Source organism: Glycine soja, chromosome 1, assembly GCF_004193775.1.
Source record: "Glycine soja cultivar W05 chromosome 1, ASM419377v2, whole genome shotgun sequence".
Classification (NCBI taxonomy): Eukaryota; Viridiplantae; Streptophyta; class Magnoliopsida; order Fabales; family Fabaceae; genus Glycine; species Glycine soja.
This window is the reverse complement of record NC_041002.1, coordinates 36,841,419-36,855,975: the sequence shown is the minus strand read 5'-3', so window position 1 is coordinate 36,855,975 and position 14,557 is coordinate 36,841,419. Positions and strand designations below refer to the sequence as shown.

Below are 14,557 nucleotides of genomic sequence, written 5' to 3'. Positions count from 1 at the left end.
AGATTGGTTAATGTTTATAGACATACATACTTTCGTAATGTGGATATTTCTAATATAATTTGTTTGATTGAGAAAAATAAGATGTAATAAAGGACGAAAGCTAGGCTATATATATATTCTTTCAACCATGTGACTTGATAGCCAATTGTACTCTGTCAAATAACACATGTTAATTTGTCATTAAAATTTTTTTATTTTCTCGAATGCTGGCCTGTCTTATCTTTCTCTTAGATAAGATACTTCTTACCGACATAATTAATGCTTATTTAAGTCATAACTGTAAAAATCTAATTTCAGATAATTTTTTCTCAAATTCAGTAGTTTTTTTATATATGGACAAATTCAAACAGAATTTATAATAATATACATATTATTCAACCAACTGACTTATTTCATCAATTCCTACTGTTGTTGTGTTGTCAACTACTACAAATTTATTAGCTATTAGCTAGCTATATTTTTTTCCCTATAGAATTTTAAATATTTAATAAAAGTTTGAAAACTTGTCTCAACATCATAAATATACGGCCATCATGCGCACTGTTTGTACCAAAAAATTACCCATAATCATTATATAAAATTTCCTATAAATACGAGTTACTGCTATATATTATAGTCAACTAGAAAAATTAATTGAATATAATATATGAGTTATTATAATTTTTTTATATTTTTTAATTTTTATTAATAAAAAATATATTATAGTGCACTAGGTTAATAGAATAAATAAATATTTTAAATAAGACTTCAAAAAAATGGAACAAATATTTATATTAGAACCTTAAACTTCTCAACTTTAATTAAGACTATCAAAATATATAGGAGTATTATGATATATTTGTCAATAATATAGATCAAGATGTTCTTAACCAAGCTTTTCATTACAGGACATACAGCTTATTAACCAAGCTTTTCATTACAGTACATACAGCTTATTAACCAAGCTTGACACGTCTGCGTGTACGTACAACGCGCTTTCCTAAATTACAACTTGATTCTGTTATGACTTATAAAATTTTAACGGTAAAAGTTCCCTAAATTTGAAATCATGATAAATTATTAGTAGTATATAAGTATAAATAAGTGTTCTCATGCAACCTTAAGACATATTGTTTGACTTTAAATATGGTCACAAATTTGAGCCTTTGTTCATACTTTTTGGAACGAGATAAATATAAAAATTTGTATAAGTATTTAATTTATTAATTCAAATGTATTTTTTACCTTTAGTTAAACTCTTCTCACCCTAAACTTTACTTTAACCAAAAGAAAATAAGGGTCATGTTCTTTTAATTTAATCCGCGGGCATAGTCAGAGTCAGATTCTCATCAATCACAGTCAAAATTTCCGGTTAGATGATCAAAACAAGTTATTGACTAAGTGTTATTCTTTCCCCCCATTGTAGATCTTTCTGATGGCGAACCTAAACAATCATATTTAGCATGATAATGATAATTAATTTCCTTCTTCATTGTAGAGAAAATTCAAATTGTAATGTCAAGACCACGTTGCAATATCATAATTGCATATACTACAAAAACACGTAATCGTGCTAACGTGAAGTCTGAAGTCTCAGGGGTCTCTATATAGACTCTAAATTTTTGCTTCTTAATTTGCTTGATTTATTTCATTTATGACTCGCGTTCTTCTACATGAATCTTTGTGTGTTTCCTTTGGCCTGGGATTTTGCTCTTTTGCTAGCATGTTCCTTGATTTCTGCTGCTGTTGTGGAACACACTTTCAATGTATTGGCTCCTTCATTCTACTCATTTACTTTTAATATATATAACATAGATAGATAGAGAGATAGATAAATACAATCATTGCATTCTTGTTATTACACCATGAAACGTTTTATGTTTTCTCTAGCTTGGGCTTTTGCACTTATACTAGCTACTATCTTCATTGGCCCATGCTGCGTCTGCGAAACACACTTTTTTTTTTTTTTTTTTTTAACTTGGCTATCTTCGGCTCTCCGGTCAATCTTAATCTTATTTTCACAAGTTTTTCAGACCATTACTTAAAACTCTTCATTCTTTTTTGTTTTTTTTCCTTTAATTAGTTATTAGCTACAAATTAATTATAAATTATAAATTATTTTTTATTATAAATTATATTGTGATAAATTAATTAAAAATTATTTGTTTGTAGCCAATTATAATTAATAATATTGCTAATATTTTGATGATAAGAACTAAAAAAAGAATTAAAATATAAAATATAAAAACTAAAAAATTTACTTTTAAATTATTGGAACTAAAAGAGAATTAAAATATAAATTATAAGAACTAAAAAAATTATATTCAAACTATAAAGACTAAAAATTATGAATGATGAAACTATAAAAAATAAATAAATAATTAAATATTTTTTAAATTACCATAATTAAAATTTTAACTCTCGAGTGAAATCTTAATTATTTTCATAAACTTCAGTTCAAGTTTAATCACGTTTAAAACCCTTTATCATTCTCTAGTTTTTCTTCTCCCTTTCATGGGCTAATCAAATTAAGTTTGAAATATATTCACTAATTAAAATCTCATGTTATAAATAGGTGGCGGACATTACTGTGCAGCGTTTGTGTCGTCAACAACTAATCACTGCCGCCAATAGAACCCTGCCAGGACCAACAATTAACGCTCGAGAAGGTGATACTGTTGTCGTTCGCGTATTCAACAAGTCACCCTACAATCTTACTATTCATTGGTATACCTTTTCTCCTCCATCGATCATATCAATAATGAAATAACATTAAATCATATAAAAAAGCATGTGCTACGATAAAAAAGAAACTATTATAAAAAAACACAACACGGTTTTGAATACAAGAATTAATTATATATTATTGATTTATGTTATCTGCTTCATAGGTTTATATGCATTTCTTTTATCATCCAATTTCATTCCAAGAAGCAAAAGAGTTTCTTTTTTTAAATCAAAAGTCGACCATCCCTCTCACTTATCTTTTAATATTTAGGAAAGTGTTTTCCTAAATATATATATATATATATATATATATATATATATATATATATATATATATAATTAAAAAATTTAAAAATACTTTTTGAGTATAATGATTAAACACCAAAGCAGTTATTTAAAAAATATAAGCATATGAGAATTATGGAAATTAAAGAAAGTTTAACATAAAAGAAGATTTTTTTAAAAGCAATGTTTATTAACATTTGAGAATGGTTTTTTTTTTATTTATGGGAAAAATACAAAGAAACAAAACCTAAGGAATCCTAAAGGAGGAATTTGAGAGAGGTTAAGTCCTGTGTCTTGAGAGAAAAATAATATAATATGGAATTATCTCAATTCTAAGAATACGGTCTTTATCTTTAATTACTAGTAGTATATAGGATGGAATTTTCTATATGTAAAACTAAATTTGGATTCATTTGACAATAATATTATGCAGGCACGGAATTCTTCAATTTTTAACTCTGTGGTCACACTTACTACAATAATGACCATTTTACGACACACAAACTACGACGGTTAAAAAAAAAACATCGTTGAAAGATACACGGTAACAGTGTAGTAATTTTAAAGAATGTATACAATGATGGTTATTGAATAACCATTTTTAATAGCGAGTTTAAGGAGTACAACGACAGGTTGACAAAGACCGTCGTAGTTGTATTGGTAGTACAAAGATAGTTTTTTCCTTTTGACTGTCTTTGAATAAGCTTACTTATTATTCCCAAAATCACTAATAATTAAGTAGCTTCCTCTCCGTTGCGCTCGCGTAACCTTCTTCTGTTCATTGTTGTCCAACTTCTGGATTCCCTCGACTGTTTGAATTCAATGACTCCCTCAAAACCACCCGCACTCTCTGACTCAAGCTTTGACTAGGCCCTTTGTCTCTTGAATCTCTGCGAAGTAACGCCAAAGCAGTTCATCTGTGAAGTCTCCGTCAAAGGTGTCTATGTAGGTAAGAACCCCTGTCCGTCAAGTTTTTGTTTTCCTTCGATGTGGTTGAATCTAGTTTGTTCTTAGTCGAAAGGGTGTCTATTTGTTGTTTTCTGGAACCGAGTGAAGAGATCGAGTTAAGCTTAATGGGAATGTGAGATATCTTCGTTTCGTTAAGGTAGCACCTGGTTTGTAGCAAGTCCACTTCGGTGAATCTAATTAACAAAAATATATACCCCAAGCAACGATAAAAAACATGTCCCTTCGGGGACATCCGAGGAAATTGAAAGCATGGCCCTTGCGCAAGGATGACACGCTTTTATCAAGAAATGGTCCAATTTATTTTTCCCCATGTTCCTTCTTTCAATATTTTCAGGCATGGGTCAGGTTAAGATTCATAGGCTCAAATTGAAAGCCTTCTTTGTCTAACAACAATTAAAGATACACAATAAATCCTTTTCTGCAGCAAAATGTAGAATGCGAAAACATAAAATTTTATACTTGTTATAGGCATACGAGTAAGCATGAAAAGAGGGACATGCCCTTTAGGCTTGGTTTACAGCCTTCTATTAGAATCGAAGCTTTGGTTTTATTGAACATGTTTTGTAGGATTTTCTCTGCAAAGGTAGCTGAGTTATCTCTATAGTAAGTGTTCACTTTGAAAACATATTTATTCATTTATGTGCCTCTTCTTTTGTCCATTTCATGTAAATAGTAATGGTAAAAGAAAAAAAAAAGAAAAATCTCATCACCCATTAATTAAACCTTTTCCTATTGCCTATTTGATGTTTTCCTACCCAATTTTAAATTCTGAAAACATAGTATTTGTATGTTCTACATATGATAGAAAGTTGGATAATTTCATTTTAGTGAATTCCAATCATGAAAAGTGAAAAGAACTTCATAAACAAGTAGCACAAAGAAGCTGATATTGGCAGGGAAGAGAATGAGGAACATGGGACGGAGAATGGAAGTTAAAAAGCTTCCAATTCTAATAGAAATATTTTGCAAAATGCAGATGATCCCTTTTAAAGTTAACTTTTGACATACCATGACCAGTGATAGGTGTTTTGCAGAGTTTCTTACAAATTTAAGCTTCCCTCCTTGGAGATATAATGTGCCTTAAGAGTTGTATACACTATGGCTCTCCTATCCTCCTCCACCTGTCATTGTAGCGTTAGGGAGTTGCATTACAAGCTAAACTTTGGCAATAAAAACTGAGATATGTATAAAAATATATTTATATGCTACCATCCATTCTGGACTAGTTTAACTTGGTAGAAAATGACACTCATATACAAGATCTCCCATCACCCACGATTTTGTTAGCTACTGGATGTTAGAAAATGTTTTTTGAAGTCATGGACTTGCATTTATGTAATTAAAAAATTGTTGGATTAAGTGGCCTCGGAATAATTAAGAAGGGGGGGTTTAATTAATTATGAACGTGTCTTGACTAATTAAAAATTTCCTTCTTAAGATACCTGCTCTGATACCACTTGTTGGATCAAGTGGCCTCGGAATAATTAAGAAGGGGGGTTGAATTAATTATGAACGTGTCTTGACTAATTAAAAATTTCCTTCTTAATGTTACTAGATTCAATTAGGCTTTACTACTAAGTTATGAGAAAGTAAAGAACAAAAAAAATAACTTAGACAAAAGTAAAGCGGAAATAAAAGTACACAGTGGAAAAGTAAAAAGTGTAGGGAAGAAGAAGACAAACATAAGATTTATACTGGTTCGACAACAACCCGTGCCTACATTCAGTCCCCAAGCAACCACCGGTTCTTGAGATTTCCAATAACCTTATAAAATCCTTTACAAGCAAAGATCCACAAGGGATGTACGCTCCCTTGTTCTCTTTGAACAACCAAGTGGATGTACGCTCCACTTGAACTGATCCACAAGAGATGTACCCTCTCTTGTTCTCAGTATCACAACCCAAGTAGATGTACGCTCCAATGTGATAAGACAAAGAATTATCAGGCGGTTAGTCCCTTGAATCTTCGTAAGGGGAAACAAAAGATATCTCAGACGGTTAGTCCTTTGAAATCTTTTTTCAAGAGGAAGAAGGGAAGAAACAAAAGAATTCTCAGACTGTTAGTCCTTTAAATCTTTTGACAAGAGAGAAGGAATGAAAAAAAAAAGAATAGCACAAGTTTTTGATCAATGAACTTTTCTTGAAAGAGAAAGTATTGAACAAAAACTTTTTAGAAAGATGAAGGAAATCTGTTAAGCATAAAAGGAAATCAGTCTCTATAAATTCGTGTCATGGTCACATATTTATAATCATTTGATGACTCAAATAAAAGTTTGTGACTCTTGACAATTTCTTTAAAACTGGTCACTTTAAGAGTTGTGATTTTTGTGAAAACTAGTCACTTAACAAGTTGTGACTTTTGAAAAAATCTTCAGAAACAAGTAATCGATTACCATCATAGTGTAATCCATTACACATCAACAGATATGACTCTTCATGTTTAAATTTGAAAATCAAAACATTTAGAAACACTGGTAATCGATTTCAAGTATTGTGTAATTGATTACATAAGTTTGAAATGATTTGAAAAAGTTTTATCACAAGTTGTGACTCTTGAAATTTGAAATCTAATGTTTTAAAACATTGGTAATCGATTACATGATTATGGTAATCGATTACAGCTTTGTAAAATCAGTTTTGAAAACAATGCTGGCTACTGGTAATCGATTACTGCCTTCTGGTAATCGATTACCAGAAAGTAAAACTCTTTGGTAAAAGATTTTTCTTTTTGAAAAAATTCTTGTGTTATTCAATGTTTTGAAAAACTCTTTTAATACTTATCTTGATTGAGTCTTCTCTTGATTCTTGAATCTTGATCTTGATTATTCTTGAATCTTGAATCTTGAATCTTGATCTTGATTCTTTGGAACTTGCTTGACTCTCTTGATTCTTTGGCATCATCAAAATAATCTTGGAAGGCATTGTTTCCATAATCTTCTCCTTTTTTATGATGACAATCCTGAAATCAAAAGGATACATATAAGTTTTGTTCTACCGTCATTCATCTCTTTCTCCCCCTTTCTTTTTAAATTTATGCTTAATTTAAAAGCTTTGAAAATAGAATATCTTGATTTCAAAAATACCCATTTTCTCTCCCCCTTTGGCAACATCAAAAAGGCCAAAGTGCGTAAAAACATACATGAATAATTCTAAAAACATACATACAACACAATACCAAATGTAATTACATACCACTAGACATATATATCATAAAAAATAATTAAGTTTTAACACACATAACCATAAACAACCAAAAAGCAAGTAAATATAATCATCATGTTCAGTCATACTAAGCAAATATAAGAAATACTAAGTGTTCAAATGTCATTAACATATAGCCAAATACAAGGCTTTAGAAACAAAATACTAATAATAATAGTAATGTCTAAACTGATGGTGGTGGTGGAGGTAAATCAAAGCAGTTGCGAATGATGGTGACATCTTCTTCAACCTTTGCAATCCTTGAGTTCATCTCCTCGAATCGTGTGTCCACTTGACGTTCCAAGGAGTCAAACCTCTCACCAATATAGGTTTGAAGTCCATCAAACCTGTCCAAAATACTCTGATGGAGAGAAGAGTCTCCTTCAACCGGTAAGTGTCCTTCATCATCATTTGGTTGAGCACCCTTTTTTACCCAAGAGCTATCACGCTCTTTGTGGTAAGCAAAGGAGGCAACCACAACAGCACCGATCAAGAAAGATCTCTTGATTGGAACATAAGGTTCAGAATCAAGATGGATGTTAAAATGTTGAAGGAACAAAGTAACTAAGTGAGGATAGGGCAAAGGAGCATTTAATCGCAATGCCTTATGCATGCGATACCAAACTAGATGTGCCCAATCAATTTGTCGCTGGTATGAAAGGCCCACATGACTATTAGATCTTCTTCAGAAACCTGTGCAAGGTTTGAAGATCTAGGAAGTAGGATATGAACAATTAGATAAAGAAGGATGCGGCTTTCAAGAGCCAATGAACCGGCAAGTAGCCTTCGGGTCATATCCGCTTGGTTGGTGCAAACCAATCGGCAAGCATCAAAAATAGAAAAAACAAATTTCCAATCATCATCCAGTGCACCTTCAAATGGTACACCTTTGCTAGACAATTGGGTCAAATCATAGAAGAGGGATTGGTCAATGACCATTTTTATCCCAAAGACCTCAGAAATCAAGGTACTCTCTTGAATTTCAAGGTTAGAATAAAAAGCTTTTACCAATTCAGAATACACAGGCAGTTTTAAAGACATAAAAGGAATGGGATTTGAGTTCTGAAATGCTTGAATGCATTCGAAACTCTCATCATAAAGAAATCCATATCTATGAACTTAGGGTCAATGATAGAACGAGAGGAGAAGAGGTTTGTGTACCGTGTATGTTTTTCTTTCGATGAGAACAATGAGGAGGAGGAAATGGAGGAAGGAATTGGAGTATCCTGAGCCTCGGAGTGTCGTTGGCTTCTACTCGAAGAACCCTTGCGCTTCTTCAATGGTTCTGCCATTTGAGAGACTTATTTGAAATTTCAATCGGTTGAAATGAAAGAGAATGAAAAAAGATGAATTTTGGGCTTTGTGGGACGTGATTTGCATAAGAAATGAGTAAGTTATGGCAGAAAGAAAATTTGGGAATAAGGGTTTCGCGAGAGAGACGAAATTGCAGTTTCGTGAATTCTAAAATTTGAATTTATAAGCACCAGGGACGTGTTGTAATCGATTACATCTTTTGGTAATCGATTACACTTAGCCTGCCTTGCTGTAATCGATTACACATTGTGGTAATCAATTACCAGAGAGCATTTTAGGAGAACTAAGTGCTGAATGAATTCTTAGGGTGAAAGGATTTGAAATGGGGTCAAAATACTTTATATCTAAAAACTCTTATATGAAAATAAATATATATAACATAATAGATTTTTGAAAAAGCTTTATGAATGACTTCTAAGCAAGTAATTCACATATCATACTAAAAATCATGCAAGAATCACAGGCACTATCAAGTATTTGTTTTAATAATAAACTTCATGCTTCGAGAAAGAAAATAACTCAATCAAACATATAAGCACATACTCATAATAGCAATCAATCAAGACAAAAAAATAAAATTTTGTTAGTCATCATATAAACAAGTTAATTGAAAGTAAAGTTTCAACCAACTTAATTTAAAAGAGAATGGTTTTGATGCTACCCTTTTCATGATTTAAGTGCTTAGATCTTCAAAGATGGAAGTCAGACTTTTGCTTTTTGCTTAATCTTCTTGAGAGATGTTCTCATCACTCTCGTAGTCCTTGGATAGAAGGTTGATCTCCTTCTCCGAACCATCGGATGAGTCATTGTCATCCCAAGCAATATACGCCTTCTTGGATCTTCTTTCTTCATGGCTTTTCTTCTCATTCTTTTCTGGCCATGATTCATTTATGGGGCAGTGTGCCTTTATGTAAAAAGGTCAATTACACTTATAGCATTTAAGTGTTGGGGAACCTTCTTGAGATCTCTTCCCATTGTCGAAGTTATGACGTCTCTCCATTCTTCTATTTTTGACGAATTTATGAAACTTCTTCACAAAGAGTGAGAAGTCCTCTTCATCATCAGATTCTTCTTCTTCTTCTTCTTGCATTGAGGAGGAGGCTTTAAGTGCTATGCTTCTTTTCCTTTTGTCGGTCTCTTCATTTTGGTTGAGACGTTGAAGTTCCATTTCATGTTCCTGCAGTTTGCCAAAAAGAGTGGCAAGAGACATAGAAGAAAGATCTTTACTTTCAGAAATGGCAGTTACCTTGGGCTGCCATTCCCTACTTAAGCATCTCAAAACTTTATTAATTAAATATTCATTAGAAACATATACATCTCTAATCACTCCACAGCTAAAAGCTCTCAATTACCCGTCAAGTACTCAAATTTATCTATATTAGTAATAATGAATAAATACAATTATAATGCCGCAAATCATGTCTCGGCAGATCAAAATTTGTTCCACATCTGCCAGGCAATGTTTAGCATCGTTCTCGTTTAAGGCAAGTACATTGGAATGTTTATTGGATTGACCAATAAGAATTGTGAGAGTGGCTTCCAATTGGGGGCAACATATCACATTAGCCAGAAATGGCGCAAAAACTTCCCAGCAATCAATTGCTGTCACACTTATCAAACTTTTAGCAGTAGTAAAGTTCAAAGTGCAAAGTCCTGCAAGATACACGGATAAGATAGTAAGAGAAAGGGGGAGAGAACATCCAAATTCAAGCATTTGAAACCCCAAAAAAAACCAAAGTCGTCTTGCAGGACCTTGAAGATGATTACTGCTATGGGATTCAAGTGTACCTACACCAAAACACAAATAAGAGAGTATCTTTCCCTTTGTGTACACATTTCTTCCTCTTGCTTACTCATTTAGCATAAGTTATCAAACAAGGAATTACATACAAAAAATTACAAACATTGTTGTGTTAAAGAGTTAAGAGTAATAGCAGCCACAGTTCAAGCATGTGGATGTGATGTGAGAACATATCCCATAGTTAAAAGGTACTTAAGCATGGAAAGTAAAATTGAAACAATTCCAAAACCCTAACCCTGGCTGCAGCTGTCACAACTAAACCTTCTCAATTCTCATCATATTGAACATCAGAAATTAGAAACTAGCAATAGCAAGCACGAAACTAGAGAAAATACTGCTATGGGTGTGCTATGAAAAACTATACCCGTAAAGATTACTTGCTTGTTGACATTGCAAATCATCAAATATCCTGAACCACAAAATGCAGAGCAGCATATGCCATCATAATTAGCACTGCTAGCACCCAAGCAGTACACTATCCTAAAAGGAAAAATCACTACAAAAGGAAGAAAAATAGAAAAAGGGAGAGACTAGTACATGAAGAGAGACCAAACTCTTACAGATCCATCTTCCGGACCAGATACAGTGCGAGTCATCTTCGGAAGGGAGACCTCAGTGACTGAGGAAGGTCTTCAGAGGTGTTCTTCGAGGCTAGATAGGGAGCGCGAGAGTCTTGTTCGTGGCTAGCTACCGCGCGCGAAAGTGTTGTTGGAGGGTAAAGGCTAGGGTTCGACGCACGTGACTGTTGCTCGTGGCACGTGAGTCTAATGCTGCGCCAACCACGTCAGTGCTGACAACACAAACGTTGTCGAATATATGATTAACTAATTCAAAGACGGGTTTCTACATCACCGTCTTTATTTCTTATTTTTATAATTACCAAATTGCCACCGCTTATTATACAACATCGTTTTAGGTGGACCGATGTTGTTACTGTGTCGTAAAAACCAATATTTTTAGTAGTGACTCTTTGAGGATTCACCTAGTGAGTGTGGTGGTGGGGCCGCCACTGTGAGATATGGGCTAATATCTAAGTGACACTCACGAAACAAGATACAAGCGCAAGGCCGTGTAACGCGCTACCATTGATTAGAACCTAATTGAACACCAATATTGTAGGGGTTGTGTACTAAAGTCCGGTTAAAGAATATGTAGTTCAAGACAATCAAGTCACTACATTTTTCTCGGATGGAAGTTCATAAAAACTAGGTATAAGACTCAAACCCGAAAGGTTCCTTATACCGAAATACAATATCACATGCTCTTTCTCTTATGTTTTTATACAAATTATCTGTCAGAAAATATATTTTAAAACTTTAAATTATGTGGAGGAATGTTGGTAAATATTTGTGTTTTAATTTAAAATTTATAAATATATATTAATTCTATTTTATAAAATAAAATATTTATTTTAGATTTTCTTAAGATTTTGTTTTAATGAGTCAACTAGTTTGTTAGATTTGTTTTGACAACTGTATGTTAGTTTCCAACGGTCATATTTCCAACGATCATATTTTGTTTGTTGCTTAAGGTGACCTGTGTCTATATATTCTCTTTCCTCCTTTCTAAGAACATGAACATGACAGAGCTACAGTCTCATCCCTTTCTCCCAAAATTTTCTATTTCTTCTCTTATAAAATAATTTATTTCTTGAGAGTAAGAGCATTGGTATTCATAAGGTTTGGGGATCCTTTCGCTGCACACGATCGGAACCAACGGGTTGTCGTATCTTGCGAGAGGAGCGCAATCAATATTTCTTACGCGTGCAGTGGGGCGCTTTCTCTCTAAGGATAACGTTTACGCGCTTCAACCCAGGCTATATCTTTCTTCCCCTAATTTATTTTTTTTCCTTGTGCTTATTATATGTTATAATGCATTATTCATGTGCTGTCAATTAAATTTATTTTATTACTGTTATTTTGTTATTTAATTCAAAACTGTGCATCTTCTTCGTATTTATTTTCTTTCATTTTTTATTTTATTTTTCAACATATCAATGCTTGAAGCGTTTTTCTGGAACGATGTTACTAGGGTGTACACTAGAGATTTTCCAGATCAGCCTCCAGCTGTGTTTTGACTATACCATTGACTATACCAACCCAAACATAACAACGTCGCCAGATACACCTCGTGAATTCCTAATCGCACCTAAATCAACGAAGGTGAAAACGTTGAAGTTCAATTCAACAGTTGAGATAGTACTTCAAAACACAGCCATACGTCATTGCCGCAGAGAATCACCCTATTCACATTCATGGCTTCAATTTCCATGTTTTGGCTCAAGGATTTGGGAATTACAATGCCACTAGAGATGAGCCCAAGTTCAATTTTGTGAATCCTCAAATACGTAACACAATTTCTGTGCCGGTTGGAGGATGGTACGTCATTAGATTCCAAGCAAATAATCCAGGTTGGTTAATTTCTTCACTAAAATAATTAAGAATTAAATATGAGTAGCTTATGCATTGATCGTGTAAAGTATGTTTACATTTATATCCTATCATAAGTTAATATTTATGATAAATTTTTTACTTTAAAATAATTATTTTATAAGTCATACATTTCACCGTTTCTTATTGATTAAAATTCCTACATTGATAAGAGCATATAAATTAAACTTATTAAATATATCTTTATTCCATCCAAATAAGATAATGTTCACTATTACTTCTTTAAAATATTTTTTTGGGTGTTCATTTATATATGAAAAAGATAGTGTATATACTGATAATTGTGATTTTTACAATTAATTGATAATATATTTTTTTTTACATTAATAATACATAAATTAAGCTCTTTATGGAAATATATTTTATAAGATCCCTATTTTATATAAATTAATTTTTTTTAAAAAAAGTATAGATTATAAAAGAGATTAAGCTATTACTTTTATATATTCATAAAGATTACAAATGTATTTAACCCAATAATTGAATTAAATTAAATTTCAAATCATCAAATATTATGTTCGTTAATTAATTTTTTCTACCCATTGAACGTGCATGATTGTGCAGGTGTTTGGCTTGTGCATTGCCATTTGGAAACACATTTGCCGTGGGGACTAGCCATGGCTTTCGAGGTTGAGAATGGCCCTTCAACCAGGGTGCCTCCGCCACCAGCTGATCTTCCTAAGTTTTGAACGTATGCCATATATACGTTCATGAACTATGGACATTACATTTTTTGAGTAAAAAAAATTATAAATTAGTTTTGTTGATACACATACTTTCATAATGTGGATTTCTAATATCATTTGTTTGATTGAGAAAAATAAAGTTCAATAAAGGACGAAACAGGCTGTTCTTTCAACCGTGTGACTTGATAGCCACTTCTCTAAAATAACAGGTTAATTTTTTTTTATGTTGCCTTAATGTTTTTTCATCTTAATCCTTTTGGTTTATCAAGGAAAAATCGAGAGATAAATAAAGTCTGATCAAAGATTATTTCTGTCAAGAATCGAACTAAGATACTACTCGATCAATTCAACCTAACTTCAATACATTAATCATTTATGTTCAATGAGTTAATTAATTATTTTTGCTTTAGATAACATGGTTCTTACCGACATAATATTTCCAAGATTATTGGCCTGATTTAGGGATGAAACAAAAAGTCTTTATCTTATGCAGGTAAGTTAGAGTTGATCAGAGCGGTTATTCAAGGAATTGTGAATTTTTAGATGGGGATTTTTTCTTTGCCGCAATCTGTTCTGGACCGGATCAACGCTTCGTGCCGTAATTTTCTGTGGGGCAAAGCGGATATTGGCAAAAACAAGCCCTTAGTTGCTTGGTCAGTAGTTAGTTCTCCGAAAAAAAAAGGGGGTTTAGGCCTTTTTAATCTCAAGGATTGGAACCTTGCGCTTCTTTCCCATATCCTGTGGGACTTTCATTGTAAGAAAGATTCTCTATGGGTTCGGTGGGTTCACCATTACTATTTCAGAGGAAGCGATGTGTGGAATTACAATACTTCTTCATCAGATTCAGTTTTGATAAAGAAAATCATTCAAATAAGAGACTTTATTATCTCTAAAGAGCTAAGTACGGAAGAGGCCAAAAAGAGGATTCAATCTTGGAGCATCAATGAACAATTGCTTGTTGGCAAAGTCTATGAATACATTAGAGGTGTCAAGCCTACTGTTAGTTGGTGTTCTGTTATATGGAACCCAGCAATCCCCCCTAAGATGTCTTTCATTTTGTGGCTTGCTAAAAGGAATCGGCTGCTTACTCTTGACAAAGTTGTTTTTTTGAACAAGGGTTCTCTCTGCCCTTTATGTTCAAATGAG

At 32.8% G+C, this 14,557-nt stretch overlaps 1 long non-coding RNA gene and 2 pseudogenes across 1 annotated transcript; all 3 read left to right on the top strand.

Moving 5' to 3' along the window:
* The first annotated feature begins 1,574 nt into the window (after window positions 1-1,574).
* Window positions 1,575-4,682, top strand: LOC114415333. The gene is made up of 3 exons (XR_003667349.1): window positions 1,575-1,745; window positions 2,555-2,706; window positions 3,425-4,682. It is a non-coding gene; the product is annotated as an uncharacterized LOC114415333 (long non-coding RNA).
* Window positions 4,177-4,262, top strand: LOC114368999 (annotated as a pseudogene).
* A 7,081-nt stretch (window positions 4,683-11,763) lies between the features above and the next one.
* Window positions 11,764-14,246, top strand: LOC114415323 (annotated as a pseudogene).
* Window positions 14,247-14,557: the final 311 nt, after the last annotated feature.